General features: G+C 33.9%; 1 long non-coding RNA gene across 1 annotated transcript in view; it reads right to left on the bottom strand.

Moving 5' to 3' along the window:
* LOC110176818 (uncharacterized) overlaps positions 1-15327 on the bottom strand; it is a 120497-nt gene that overhangs the window by 39183 nt on the left and 65987 nt on the right. Inside the window, exon 3 of the long non-coding RNA XR_015271170.1 lies at positions 7122-7272. This is a non-coding gene — a long non-coding RNA (uncharacterized LOC110176818). The remainder of the gene's footprint in view (positions 1-7121; positions 7273-15327) is intronic.

Raw genomic sequence — 15327 nt, 5'->3', positions numbered from 1 at the left:
TTCCGACCCTATAAATCTTAGGCAGTTTTATTAACCTGCTAAAAATTAACATAAGACCGCTTTCCGAATTGAAATTAATGCATTTTTGGATTAGTTACGAATTTTTTAAATTTTGATTTGCCGAAAAAATTTCATATAAAAATGTACTTAAAATCGATGAAAAAATGGTATTGCCCCTTCAGTCAGAAGCTTAAAAGAAAGTGAAGGAGTCATTTCCGACCCTATAAATCTTAGGCAGTTTTATTAACCTGCTAAAAATTAACATAAGACCGCTTTCCGAATTGAAATTATTGCATTTTTGGCTTAGTTAAGATTTTTTTAAATTTTGATTTGCCGAAAAAAATTCATATAAAAATGTACTTAAAATCGATGAAAAAATGGTATTGCCCCTTCAGTCAGAAGCTTAAAAGAAAGTGAAGGAGTCATTTCCGACCCTATAAATCTTAGGCAGTTTTATTAACCTGCTAAAAATTAACATAAGACCGCTTTCCGAATTGAAATTAATGCATTTTTGGCTTAGTTATGAGATTTTTAAATTTTGATTTGCCGAAAAAAATTCATATAAAAATGTAGTTTAATGGTATTGCCCCTTCAGTCAGAAGCTTAAAAGAAAGTGAAGGAGTCATTTCCGACCCTATAAATCTTAGGCAGTTTTGTTAACCTGCTAAAAATTAACATAAGACCGCTTTCCGAATTGAAATTATTGCATTTTTGGCTTAGTTAAGATTTTTTTAAATTTTGATTTGCCGAAAAAAATTCATATAAAAATGTACTTAAAATCGATGAAAAAATGGTATTGCCCCTTCAGACAGAAGCTTAAAAGAAAGTGAAGGAGTCATTTCCGACCCTATAAATCTTAGGCAGTTTTATTAACCTGCTAAAAATTAACATAAGACCGCTTTCCGAATTGAAATTAATGCATTTTTGGCTTAGTTACGATTTTTTTAAATTTTGATTTGCCGAAAAAAATTCATATAAAAATGTAGTTTAATGGTATTGCCCCTTCAGTCAGAAGCTTAAAAGAAAGTGAAGGAGTCATTTCCGACCCTATAAATCTTAGGCAGTTTTATTAACCTGCTAAAAATTAACATAAGACCGCTTTCCGAATTGAAATTAATGCATTTTTGGCTTAGTTACGATTTTTTTAAATTTTGATTTGCCGAAAAAAATTCATATAAAAATGTAGTTCAATGGTATTGCCCCTTCAGTCAGAAGCTTAAAAGAAAGTGAAGGAGTCATTTCCGACCCTGTAAATCTTAGGCAGTTTTATTAACCTGCTAAAAATTAACATAGGACCGCTTTCCGAATTGAAATTAATGCATTTTTGGCTTAGTTACGATTTTTTTAAATTTTGATTTGCCGAAAAAAATGCATATAAAAATGTAGTTCAATGGTATTGCCCCTTCAGTCAGAAGCTTAAAAGAAAGTGAAGGAGTCATTTCCGACCCTGTAAATCTTAGGCAGTTTTATTAACCTGCTAAAAATTAACATAGGACCGCTTTCCGAATTGAAATTAATGCATTTTTGGCTTAGTTACGATTTTTTTAAATTTTGATTTGCCGAAAAAAATTCATATAAAAATGTAGTTCAATGGTATTGCCCCTTCAGTCAGAAGCTTAAAAGAAAGTGAAGGAGTCATTTCCGACCCTGTAAATCTTAGGCAGTTTTGTTAACCTGCTAAAAATTAACATAAGACCGCTTTCCGAATTGAAATTATTGCATTTTTGGCTTAGTTACGATTTTTTTAAATTTCGATTTGCCGAAAAAAATTCATATAAAAATGAAGTTTAATGGTATTGCCCCTTCAGTCAGAAGCTTAAAAGAAAGTGAAGGAGTCATTTCCGACGCTATAAATCTTAGGCAGTTTTGTTAACCTGCTAAAAATTAACATAAGACCGCTTTCCGAATTGAAATTAATGCATTTTTGGCTTAGTTATGAATTTTTCTAGTTTTGATTTGCCGAAAAAAATTCATATAAAAATGTACTTAAAATCGATGAAAAAATGGTATTGCCCCTTCAGTCAGAAGCTTAAAAGAAAGTGAAGGAGTCTTTTCCGACCCTGTAAATCACATATATTCTTGATCAGCATCAACAGAGGAATCTTTCTAGCTATATTCGGACGAAAAAATTTTTTTTCAGAAATTTCCCATTTTCGGAAAAAAAGGAAAGGGGTTACATCATGAAAATTTGCGAAAATCGGACAAAAATGCACTTTTTAAATGGAGTATGCAGTTTTATTAACCTGCTAAAAATTAACATACAAACGCTTTCCGAATGGAAACTAATGCATTTTTGGCTTAGTTACGAATTTTTTAAATTTTGATTTGCCGAAAAAATTTCATATAAAAATGTACTTAAAATCGATGAAAAAATGGTATTGCCCCTTCAGTCAGAAGCTTAAAAGAAAGTGAAGGAGTCATTTCCGACCCTGTAAATCATATATATTCTTGATCAGCATTAACAGGGGAATCTTTCTAGCTATATTCGGACGAAAAAATTTTTTTTCAGAAATTTCCCATTTTCGGAAAAAAAGGAAAGGGGTTACATCATGAAAATTTGCGAAAATCGGACAAAAATGCACTTTTTAAATGGAGTATGCAGTTTTATTAACCTGCTAAAAATTAACATAAGACCGCTTTCCGAATTGAAATTAATACATTTTTGGCTTAGTTACGAATTTTTTAAATTTTGATTTGCCGAAAAAATTTCATATAAAAATGTACTTAAAATCGATGAAAAAATGGTATTGCCCCTTCAGTCAGAAGCTTAAAAGAAAGTGAAGGAGTCTTTTCCGACCCTGTAAATCATATATATTCTTGATCAGCATTAACAGGGGAATCTTTCTAGCTATATTCGGACGAAAAAATTTTTTTTCAGAAATTTCCCATTTTCGGAAAAAAAGGAAAGGGGTTACATCATGAAAATTTGCGAAAATCGGACAAAAATGCACTTTTTAAATGGAGTATGCAGTTTTATTAACCTGCTAAAAATTAACATACAAACGCTTTCCGAATGGAAACTAATGCATTTTTGGCTTAGTTACGATTTTTTTAAATTTTGATTTGCCGAAAATATTTCATTTAAAAATGTACTTAAAATCGATGAAAAAATGGTATTGACCCTATAAATCTTAGGCAGTTTTATTAACCTGCTAAAAATTAACATAAGACCGCTTTCCGAATTGAAATTAATGCATTTTTGGCTTAGTTACGATTTTTTTAAATTTTGATTTGCCGAAAAAAATTCATATAAAAATGTAGTTTAATGGTATTGCCCATTCAGTCAGAAGCTAAAAAGAAAGTGAAGGAGTCATTTCCGACCCTATAAATCTTAGGCAGTTTTATTAACCTGCTAAAAATTAACATAAGACCGCTTTCCGAATTGAAATTAATGCATTTTTGGATTAGTTAAGAATTTTTTAAATTTTGATTTGCCGAAAATATTTCATTTAAAAATGTACTTAAAATCGATGAAAAAATGGTATTGACCCTATAAATCTTAGGCAGTTTTATTAACCTGCTAAAAATTAACATAAGACCGCTTTCCGAATTGAAATTAATGCATTTTTGGCTTAGTTACGATTTTTTTAAATTTTGATTTGCCGAAAAAAATTCATATAAAAATGTAGTTTAATGGTATTGCCCATTCAGTCAGAAGCTTAAAAGAAAGTGAAGGAGTCATTTCCGACCCTATAAATCTTAGGCAGTTTTGTTAACCTGCTAAAAATTAACATAAGACCGCTTTCCGAATTGAAATTAATGCATTTTTGGCTTAGTTACGAATTTTTTAAATTTTGATTTGCCGAAAATATTTCATTTAAAAATGTACTTAAAATCGATGAAAAAATGGTATTGACCCTATAAATCTTAGGCAGTTTTATTAACCTGCTAAAAATTAACATAAGACCGCTTTCCGAATTGAAATTAATGCATTTTTGGCTTAGTTACGATTTTTTTAAATTTTGATTTGCCGAAAAAAATTCATATAAAAATGTAGTTTAATGGTATTGCCCATTCAGTCAGAAGCTAAAAAGAAAGTGAAGGAGTCATTTCCGACCCTATAAATCTTAGGCAGTTTTATTAACCTGCTAAAAATTAACATAAGACCGCTTTCCGAATTGAAATTAATGCATTTTTGGATTAGTTAAGAATTTTTTAAATTTTGATTTGCCGAAAAAATTTCATATAAAAGCGTACTTAAAATCGATGAAAAAATGGTATTGCCCCTTCAGTCAGAAGCTTAAAAGAAAGTGAAGGAGTCTTTTCCGACCCTATAAATCTTAGGCAGTTTTGTTAACCTGCTAAAACTTAACATAAGACCGCTTTCCGAATTGAAATTAATGCATTTTTGGCTTAGTTATGAATTTTTAAAATTTTGATTTGCCGAAAAAAATTCATATAAAAATGTACTTAAAATCGATGAATAAATGGTATTGCCCCTTCAGTCAGAAGCTTAAAAGAAAGTGAAGGAGTCTTTTCCGACCCTGTAAATCATATATATTCTTGATCAGCATCAACAGGGGAATCTTTCTAGCTATATTCGGACGAAAAAATTTTTTTTCAGAAATTTCCCATTTTCTGAAAAAAAGGAAAGGGGTTACATCCTGAAAATTTGCGAAAATCCGACAAAAATTCACTTTTTAAATAGAGTATGCAGTTTTATTAACCTGCTTAAAATTAACATACAAACGCTTTTCGAATTGAAATTAATGCAGTTTTGGCTTAGTTATGACATTTTTAAACTTCGTTTGTCAGATAAAAATTAATGAATAAATTAATACATATTGCAGTATTGTAATTTTTGTCAGACGCTTGCAAATGACCAATTCTGCTTTCCTTTAAATACATATATTTTTCTTATATAACATATATATTCTGCTTAGACTCTATTTTAATTTAAATAAAGAACGTGAAATATTTCCTAATTTCCCGGCTTTCTTCGCATTATTATCCTCTTACGCTTGAAGTGCTGCTGCCAGACAATGGCAACGGGGACCTGGCAATTTCTTTCATTTTTTCCTTATCCCCCCCCTGGATCAACCAAAATAAAAACACAAATTAAAACGACAAAAATAATGTGCCTTAATCATTTGTGGGCGTGGTCCGGCAGGGGGAGGGGATTTGGCAGATCGCACAGAATAGAAGTTGCGAAACAAAAGGCGAAACTCATCAGTGTCGTTGTCGCTGAGACATGGCGCGCAGTGTCCTTTTGTCCTTTTGTCCTTTTGCGGGGCGTGTGCCAAGGATTCGCCGGGGCAGCCCATTGTCTCGATTGTGCCTGAACCTACCTAGCCCCGGAGTTATGTATGTCACAGGGAAGAAATCTCGCAGGGAGCTCTCGCCCGACGACATCTAATTTCTTTGGACATTGTACGTGTGGGTTTTTTAATGCTGCCATATGCACAACCCCTGGTTCTATTTTCGTTTTTTTTTTAAATTTTTTATTTCGCCAAATTGAAAGAACTCGAACAAAACGACAACAAGTACATATATATAATAATAATAATAATAAAAGGCCTCAAGACTCTGACTCTGACTCTCTCTAGCTGGCGACAGATTGAAGTCACTCAACTTGAAATAAAATGCGACAGCGTTGAACAGTTGCACAATCAAATGGGGACAATATGCAGGGGATATCCTGGAAATATCCTGTGTTAGGTATGCTGGGTAGATAGGACAATACAAGGAGTTTGTAAATGTATTTAAGGAATTCTTAGGACAGTGTTAGGAACTACAGGAAGGGCAACCCAAGGATACCCAATCGATCATAACAACTCTTGAAATATTCGCATTCATCGATAGATTCAAACGATACTTATAGATAATGTTTTAGAAAGTTTCAAGCTTCTAACTAAAATTATAAATACGGTATTATTGTAGTCTATAATAATAAAATGCTACTTCAATCACATCTCCTCTGTTTTGGTTTTATTTTCCCCTTTTCTTTTTTTGTCAAACTTCATTTTTAATTTGAAGCCCCGAAGAGCAATGAACAAATTGGTGTTAGCAGAAGCCAAGTGCTTGGGCACAAAGAATAGAAAATATCCGAGTGCTGGAAGGAGGGAAAATTATGTGGAAGGAGTTGGACTTGGACTAGGACTGGGGTTGAACCTGCTGGCCCGCAAATGAAAGTGCGTCAATCAACCCTTTCCAGCTGAAACCCCACTCCAGCCACTATCCATAAAAAGCCATAATTGCTATGTAGATGCTATGACTGTCCAAGTGACCACTCCACTAATTGCGGCAAGTGACTAAGCAGAGGACAACATCGTTGAGCGGCAAATGTCAATATATCACAAAATACCAATTTCACCTCACTTCTCAATCAAAATTATTATGACCGGCCATCCATGGGATATACAATATCGAAATGGTGTATAGAAGTCACCCCCAAGGGAGCTGCGTTTTGTGTAGATTAGTTTAGCATAGTCAGAGACCGGAGTCAAAGGCAATTAAAATGAAAAAGTGTGTCCTGTCCAGGACATTGCGTGCAGTGGCCTCATAAGGCATTTCCCCGGGTTGGGAAATTATAGAAGCCGGTGGAGGGGAGGGCGAGTGCCTGATGGTCAGCTTTAAGCCGCCAAAAAGTTAATTGCAACTTAAAGAGGCGCAGCAGAAGGGCCAAACAACAGATTTTCAGGCGCGGCCGCAGGACAAACAAATTTCCGACCATCACACAAAATATATGTTGACCGAAGGAACACAGAAGAAGAGGAGGCCAGCAAGGAAAACAAGAATGTGGAGCAGAATTGTGAAAGACGAATATTTGAATACCTTACCAGGAAAACAATAATAATAAATATAGTAATTATTACTAAAATATTTCTGCATCACCTTTGGGCTTTAAATAACAAAGTAATTGTATTAAAAACAGTTTACTACAAATGTTATTTTATAAGTAAACACTACAAAAATATTACAGCTATTCATAGACTGACTATTTCAATGTTCAACCCCAAATATATTTATTATTTCTACATAAAGGTAGAATACTAATTAAAGTCTCATATTTAAGTTTCTTTAGATTCTTGCTTCCAATTATTTTGTCCCTAAAAATGATTACACCCCAGTGTAAAGGGTATAAAAAGGATATTCCATAAAAAAAGGGAAAGTTGACTAACCTGACTGTCCATTTTTTGGGTCCTGTGTCTGTTTTGTTTCAGTATTTTTATTTTCCTTTTTTTGTTGCGCCTCGACTTCCGGTCAGGATACGGTTCTAATTTGTTTACAAGCGCTCGTCGCCGGGCGCAGCTTTATTTTTGCTCCTTACACCTAGAAAAATAATGAAAATATATTATTTTAAATATTTATCATAAATCCTAATAAACTAATTATATTTAAATTGAGTTGTGGGATGAAAAATCTTTTTGAGCAAGCCTCATCTTCATCTTTAAGATCTTTGAGTTGATTTTGGAATTAAATTTGTTAGTTTATTTTTAGCTGAAATATCTTTCTTTTTAGAATAATTAATTATATATTTAATAACTCACAAGATCTTGTTAAATTTGCTTTAAAAATATATACCCAACTTTATTTTCCTATGTAAATTATGTTACCAACTTTCAGGCATCTCTCGTCCTGACGTGCTCCGTGCACATTATGCGCGATGCATGGCGTCCGATAAGGATCCAGGACTCGCACTAGGACTCGCTCTAGGACTCCCACTCGGGGTTGACTTTCCGACTTTCTATTCCCAGCCCCGACAAATGATGTGAGCAACAATGGGCATTGCGTGATGACCTTATGATGACACCCAGCTGATTATAAAGAAATATCCCGGTCTTTGGGATTGCGTGCTCGCTTCAAATTCAGCGGAAATGTTTGCAGCAACGGTAAATTATGTAACACACGCTGGACAACTGCCTTGGAGGAGGAGGAGGAGAAGGTCCTTCGGTCGGGGGTGGCTTCACTTCCATTCAAAATCAGCGGAGCGCAGTGGCCTAAGCTTCTGTCCTTAAGCGGCTTTGCCGATGCTCATTTGCACGTATAACTCAACGAGACTTCAACTGGAATAAACTCAGCTCGCTCTGAATTGTAGCCACAGGAGCAGCGAAGCGTCAAGGCTTAAGAATACACAGGGAGAAAATGCAGTCAGGCTTGGGATTTATGGTTTTTAGAGTCATAGTTTACAGGGATAAAGAAGGAGTCTGGATCAGCATCCTTTAAAGCTTTGTTTATATTTTAAGGCATTAAAAAATCATGTTACTATAATACTTTTAATAAACATTTCCACTAACTATAAGATTTCTACGGAAACTATGACTTTAACTACCAGTCAGAGGTGGAGATCTGAAATTACATACGGATTTTTGGAGTGGTGTTCCATTCGTGCCACTATTTGTCCCCATGAACCATGGAACCATTTCTCGGAGCTTTGCTTTCAGCTGCAAATTTATGACCACATAAATAACATAACAGAAAAACCAGTGGCAGGCGGAGCCGCACAGAGAGAGAGAAAGATAGCACAGCCCGAGCAAACCCACCGAAAAATCCCCAATAACCACTGAAATTAAAGGTAAAATCGAAGATGGAAATACCTAGGAAAAGTCCAACAATATTAAGAAATTATTTTTCAGACAAATAAGCTGGGAACTTGGAATTACTAAAAAGAAAACGCTGTAAATATTCTAAAAATTACCTTAATGTCTTTAGAAATACTTTGCTTTTTAGGTAAGTTAAGTTATGGTTTCAAATAATTAGGAAATATATATAAATATATTTTAACTAGCTGTATCTGAAAAAACGGCATAGTTTTAATAAAATCCCATTCTTGATTAATAATAAAATGTTGTATTTAATTAGTAAATTAAACCATAAAAAATGGTAAATACATTCAAATCAATTAAAACCACACAAAATCTACAATACAATTGAGTTAATATCTCATTTTTCATTTTTCTTTCCTGAACTTTTATATGAATATATCAATGTATCCCTTGAGGTAATCTAATATTTTATATTCCATTTCATTTAATTACTTAATAAAAAGTTTGTCATATCCCTAAAAACCCCAACAGTCGGATAGTCTCTGTATGTAGGGTATGGTGAAAAAACCTGCTGCTAGCATTCATTCATTTCATATGCATATTTATAGCTTAAATAAATAACAAATAATATGGCTATAAATTTTGCCACTCTCTTTTGTTTAATAACTAGCCAGAGAGACGGAAAGCGAGAACAGAGACGGAAGAATATACTCGTATATATATTTACATAAATATGTGTGTATATCTTTGGTTTTTCGATAAATATTAAATATGCATAAATAAAAATCAACTCGACAAATGAACAGCGAAAATGTTTGTTTGATGCCAAAAAGTGCCACACACAAAACTAGTTTGAGGCCATTACCAAAGGGGGGAAAAGTGGGGAAAAACTCTACAGACTCGAGGGAAAATTCATGACAGTTTTCTGGGGCATAAATCAGTGCCATGTGTGGCCTTTTGCTATATAGTATCTGCTGCTCCTGTCCTGATAACAAGGCCTCGGCAGAGATAACACCAATTTGTTGTAGCTAAATCTTTATCAGCACACTTTCGTGGCTGGTTTTTCACGGAATTTCCTCTTTTTTTCAAGTGAGAGATAAATTAAAACCATGTAAGTGGTTAATTAAACGCGTTCACGAATTATAGCATATGTTGTGGGGCGCTCCCGATAAGATATAGTAACTGATAGATAGGATTTTGGAATATTCTGCGGGTAATAAACTATGCAGCTTAATGGGTGACGAAAATTACCCAAAAGATAGTGAATAATAATATTTTTAGAGATCATTTATCACATAATTAAATATAAGATACAAAGAAAAACATAAATGATTTATAATAGATCTAAGGTATGTGTTAAAACTATTTCTAAGATTTATTCTATATTAAACTTGTTTGTTTTTATTTAACCAAATTTCTTACTTAACCACTTGGTTTTATTTTTTCAGAAAGCCGTTACCTTTTAACCAAATACGATGCAATTTCTTATTATGACTTTAGGATATATATTTGCCTTTTTTATTTATATTTTTTTTGTGGCTCAAGCTTGAGGCAAAAGCGTTGACAGCATTTTGTTGAAATGGCAAATAGCTTGAGGCGGTAGAAGGAGCAGGATATGGGGGACTCCCAGGAAGGGGCATCATTGGATGTTGTAAGGCATTCAATTTTCATCATTCGCCATATCTCTTTGTGTGTGTACACTTCTCATGATGATGATGATGATGATGATGATGCTCTGGAATATTTTCGGTCTCTGTCATGCAGATGTATGCGTTCGGATATGTACATTGTACAATATTGCATAAATTATTAATGCCAACTTTTATTTATTCCCATTCTTTCGTACGAATGCGATATTTTTACATATTTGAAGACAGTTGGCAGTCGGCAAACAGATATATATGAGAGCGGGGGATATATATACAGATACATGTGTATATATGGACAGTCGGTGGCTCCGTCACTCAGTCGGTCGTCATATTTGCGTGTTTGCATTTAATCATCGAAAGCCATGCACTGCCAGCACTTGCCACGCCCACAACCCTTCCACAGTGGGCGGACAGACAGCCAGAGAGTCCCTCAAAAATTCCACCACCCCCGCGTCCTTAGCCAACCCCCTTTTTTTGTAACATTTTCTGCGTTATTTGCATTCGCTGGAAGTTATTCGACGCTTTTCCTTCTTTTTTTTGGTCTCTGCCATATTATTTTCATTTTATTACTTCGACTGGGAAAAATAATAACAACAAAAAAAGGGAGTCAGCATAGCCAAAAGTATTTGGTTTATATGGATAAGAAGGGGGAAGTATTTGAGCTTAAATATAACCAAGGGAATTAAGTTTGAAAAGCATATATACTTTATAAAGTAATTCCTATTCTATATTATTATTAATGTATTATCTTAAACTTGCTCATAATATTATTCGGACTTTTGAGAATACCTAAACCCCTTTCATAATTGTCAGGTGACATTATTCCAACTATTTTGTTTGCATTTCCAAGCAGATTATTATAATGAATTGCTCTTGTCTCTCTGCCTCCATTCAGAGTCCAACTTTTTGGTAATCGGAAAAGCTTATCGAGTGGGGGAAAACCACCTATGCATTCTCTACCCCTATTATTTTCCGCAATGGAAACAACTCCATCAATAATCCAGGTAGCAACAAGGCTACAGAACACTCGAAATCGAAATCAAAATCGAAATTGGGGCCAACAACAATGAGGACGACAAGTCTGTCAATTAGTTATCATGTTCAGTGTCAGCACAATATGATTTTGATTTAATTTTATGGGCTCAGGGCACGAAGCTGAAACTTCAGTAGTTGTTGAGGGGGGATATGTATTCGCATTGTGATATTAATAATAATAGAGCCAAAAGGCTCATATATTCCATATGTTGGCCAGAAATACACAGGGAAAGAGTTGAATAATTGGTTGTGAAGGAAATGGTAATTAACAGGAGATGAACTGGGAATTACTAGGCACGATTTCGAAAACTAAACCATTTAAAATAAATATTTTGGGTCACTTATCTGAAGAATGTATAATTTATAGTCAGTGTACATAATGATAATTTGTATCAAAATAATTAATAGACAAAAGATTTCTTCCAATATTATAATAAATAGTTAAGAAACCAGGAATAATATTCTCGAAATCATTAAAATGTCATTAAGTTAAATCACACATTCAGTTTCTTGGTTAAATTAATACTCAAATTGCACATATAATATTTACAAAATACCTTTTCACAATAAAATAAACATTTTAAAGACCTACTATAACGATTTTTCTCTGTGTAAAAAAGATACACAGACACAGAGGAAATGCAGAGCTATTGTCCACCGTACTGATCCTTTGTTGCACCGCAAAACTGTTCCAGTATTTTTGCGTGTTTATAAAAAATTAAAAATAAAAATCTCTGCTTTCGTTGGTGGGGGTGGAAGAAACCACATGCCACGCCTCCCGCCATACGCCCACGCCCTCTTTTGTGTGTGTTTTTTCTTTACATTTGGTTATATTTTACATTTCGCATGCCATTCCATACCACATGCCACATGCCACTGCAGGAACAACCAACAACGCCAGCCTTTGTCCACTAGACCAATGCCGCACATTCTGATTAAACTTGGCTTTTACACTGAGCTGGCCAAAACACAGCCATTGTTGGTTGTTATTCGTGCTGTTATTACTTGGAATTTTGAATTTTAAAAAGGCCTTTTTGGTTATTAACTATTGTAGGGGAAATGAGAGATGAGGAAGTCTTGTAATAGGTAAAAGTTAAAAGGTATTTCTTTATTTTAAATTTATTATTCTTCCTTACAAATATATATATTGTAATATTTTATTTATTTTAAAGTTAAGTTAGAGTACGTTTTAAGCAATCAAGTCGTACTTTCAAGTATTTCTTTCATTTCCTATGTTACAAATCTGTATAAAAAATATTATTTTAATGCCATCAACTTTTAACAAAAAATCCTCATTAAGTATAATTAACTTTCGGAATCAACAAACTGTGGTGAGTGTATTTATAGCCTCGTTTTTTGTCCATTTAAAAGTTTCTTCTTGCCATTTTTGTGGCAATGTTGGGCCTTAGTTTCCCTCTCTCAGGTTCAGGTTTCTGTAGTTCTCATGTTTATTTTTGTATTCTTTATTTTTTGTTGTGTGCCATTTGCTTTTATTGCATATTTGCATTTTGCATTGTTATTGGCCATTCCTGCTATTGTGTGTGTGGGCGTGGCAGTTGTGGGAGGAGGGGAGGAGTTAAACAAAAAAAAACGAAACAAATAGGATGAGAGACTGTACTTTGTTGTTGATTTAACGCTGCATTGTTTGTTATAGGAAAGGCGTTCCATTTCCCCCCCACTTTCCCTGAGAATTTTCCCTATTTTCCCCCTTTATTTTCCACACTCCTCGTGGTATATGTGTATATATTTTTTGCGGTTGTCCAGCGACTCTGCCTTTGTTTGTCTGTTTGCTTGGTTCTCTCGCTTTTTTTTAGGAAATTGTTTCTGCAGACTTTTTGCAACTATTTTGTTCGGTACATGGGCATAAAATAATTTGCAAGTGATTTCCCAGCATTAACGGGAAGAATGGAAGCATTAAAAATGCAAAAAGCGTTGGCTCATTCATAATTTAAAATAAGAGAGAGCAACGAGGGTTTGGGTTTGGTGCAAACTGCAATTGCATAAATAATAAATAAATACATGTGGCCGGGGCTATAGTAAAGGGGTTACATCAGGCGGGGACTCCCACCAAAAGCCACTTTAATCAACTCGCTTCTGCGGTGCATTTCAAAGCAAATGTCAGCCAATCCAATGGCGGAGCAATCCAAGTAAAGCCCCCAGAACAAAAGCCGAGCAAAACCAAACGAAAAGCGGAGCCTGTCAACGCTTCTCCAATTCAATCCACCAAAAACACGCACGGTTTTCTCTTTCCCCTTCCCTTTCCATTTTCATTGTCGCATTTCCCCCGCATTTCCACTTGATTTTCAGCCCCACTCTCTCCGCTTTGGAAGATTAACATCGCTTAACACTTGGTGGGTTTTTGCAGAGAAGAAAACATTATGCAACAAGGATCTAAATTATACTAGTTGTTAAATTCATTATATTCAAATATTTATAGAGTTTTTGAAGGTTTCAAAATATTTATGTAAAATTTCCAAGTCTTTATATATACATATATATGATTTATAAGGTCGGAAATGATTCCTTCACTGCTTTTAAAGGCTTCCGAATAAAATGAGAATACTCTCCAAGGGATATGTTTTATGATTTCCAGTCTTAATTTAAAATGTACTTTTTGATTAAATAGGTTTCTATTATTTATTTTCATATTTTCTTACATGCATATTTTCTTTCTCTGTATTATGCTCTCCTCTGTTGCAATTGCAAATCCCTTTTTGACACTTGACCGGTTGACCAGGCGGCAGGTCAAGCATTTTCCCACCCAAACACACGCCCACTGGCAGCCCCTCTTCACCTCCCCTCTCATTTCCCTGATGGCCTCGTGATGGCGTCATAATTTGTAATCCTGCCGCGCTGCCTGTTTAATTTTCACACCTTTGAGCTCGTCTCTCCGTCGACTCCAAACTCAAATGCCGGACACACGGCCAGCGACGGCTTAAAGGACTCAACTGGACACTCGGACAGGACATATCCCTGTACAGTGGAACACTTGGACTAAGGCTAAAGCCAACAGGGAACTTGGGTCATTAGGAAATTGCAATTATTTGGAGGATTACTAAGAGAGAGGACATCAAACAACAAAGAACGGTTGAAGGTTTAAGAGAGTTTTTTGAATGCTTAAAGGTTGAAAAACAATTAAAAAATTAATTATACAAACTTATATATTTATTATTATTTTTATAAAATAACTTGTTCAAAGATATCTCAAATATTTGTCTTAAAACTTCATTACCTTTTTCTCTATGATAATAACCCGAAAAAACTAATCAAAATTGTAATTTTTTATTACAAAAAGCTCTCTCAAAAAATATCTAAAATATCTGGCAATGAGTAAGACATTAGGAAAATGGACAGCATAAAGTTTTCCATATGTCCATACACATATTTCATCGGTCCATCACACATCTAGCCAACCTCGAAGTTGATTTCTTTATGGTTTTCATTACAGTTTATGACTGACAAGAATCATCACCGCCAAGTCTAAAAGAGTTTTGTTTAGCGGGGTTAAGTAGATACATCTGCATATCCGCCGAATCGTTTAGCATGATAATCGAAATGGATTTCACCCCTCCAATGTTAGCCCCCTCTTGTCTTGAGCCCATGTCTCTCTAATGCTTGAGACCCCTTCCAGCGCCGTAATGCCATAGACATCGCCATAGCCTCTGCCTTCGCAACATCCTACGATATAAAGCCCGGTTTTTGGCAAATGCCTCAAACGATAAACGGGCTGGCACTTGCAAAAATAATATTAAATATAATACAATTTAATATAATATAATATAATATAATATAATATATTATAATATAATATAATATAATATAATATAATATAATATAATATAATATAATATAATATAATATAATATAATATAATATAATATAATATAATATAATATAATATAATATAATATAATATAATATAATATAATATAATATAATATAATATAATATAATATAATATAATATAATATAATATAATATAATATAATATAATATAATATAATATAATATAATATAATATAATATAATATAATATTAAAGATATTTTTAGAGGGATTAGAAAGGGTATTTCTGAAAATTGTAATTGGTTACTCTTTTTCGTCTTTTTATGGGATACTTTAAAAATAATATAGATTCTTCGCACATAAAACAACCCC

This window comes from Drosophila serrata, unplaced genomic scaffold (genome assembly GCF_035046125.1).
Source record: "Drosophila serrata isolate PLE 108 unplaced genomic scaffold, ASM3504612v1 contig_240, whole genome shotgun sequence".
In the NCBI taxonomy this organism is placed as follows: Eukaryota; Metazoa; Arthropoda; class Insecta; order Diptera; family Drosophilidae; genus Drosophila; species Drosophila serrata.
The sequence above is the reverse complement of the archived record's forward strand: the minus strand, read 5'-3'. Positions and strand labels throughout refer to the sequence as shown.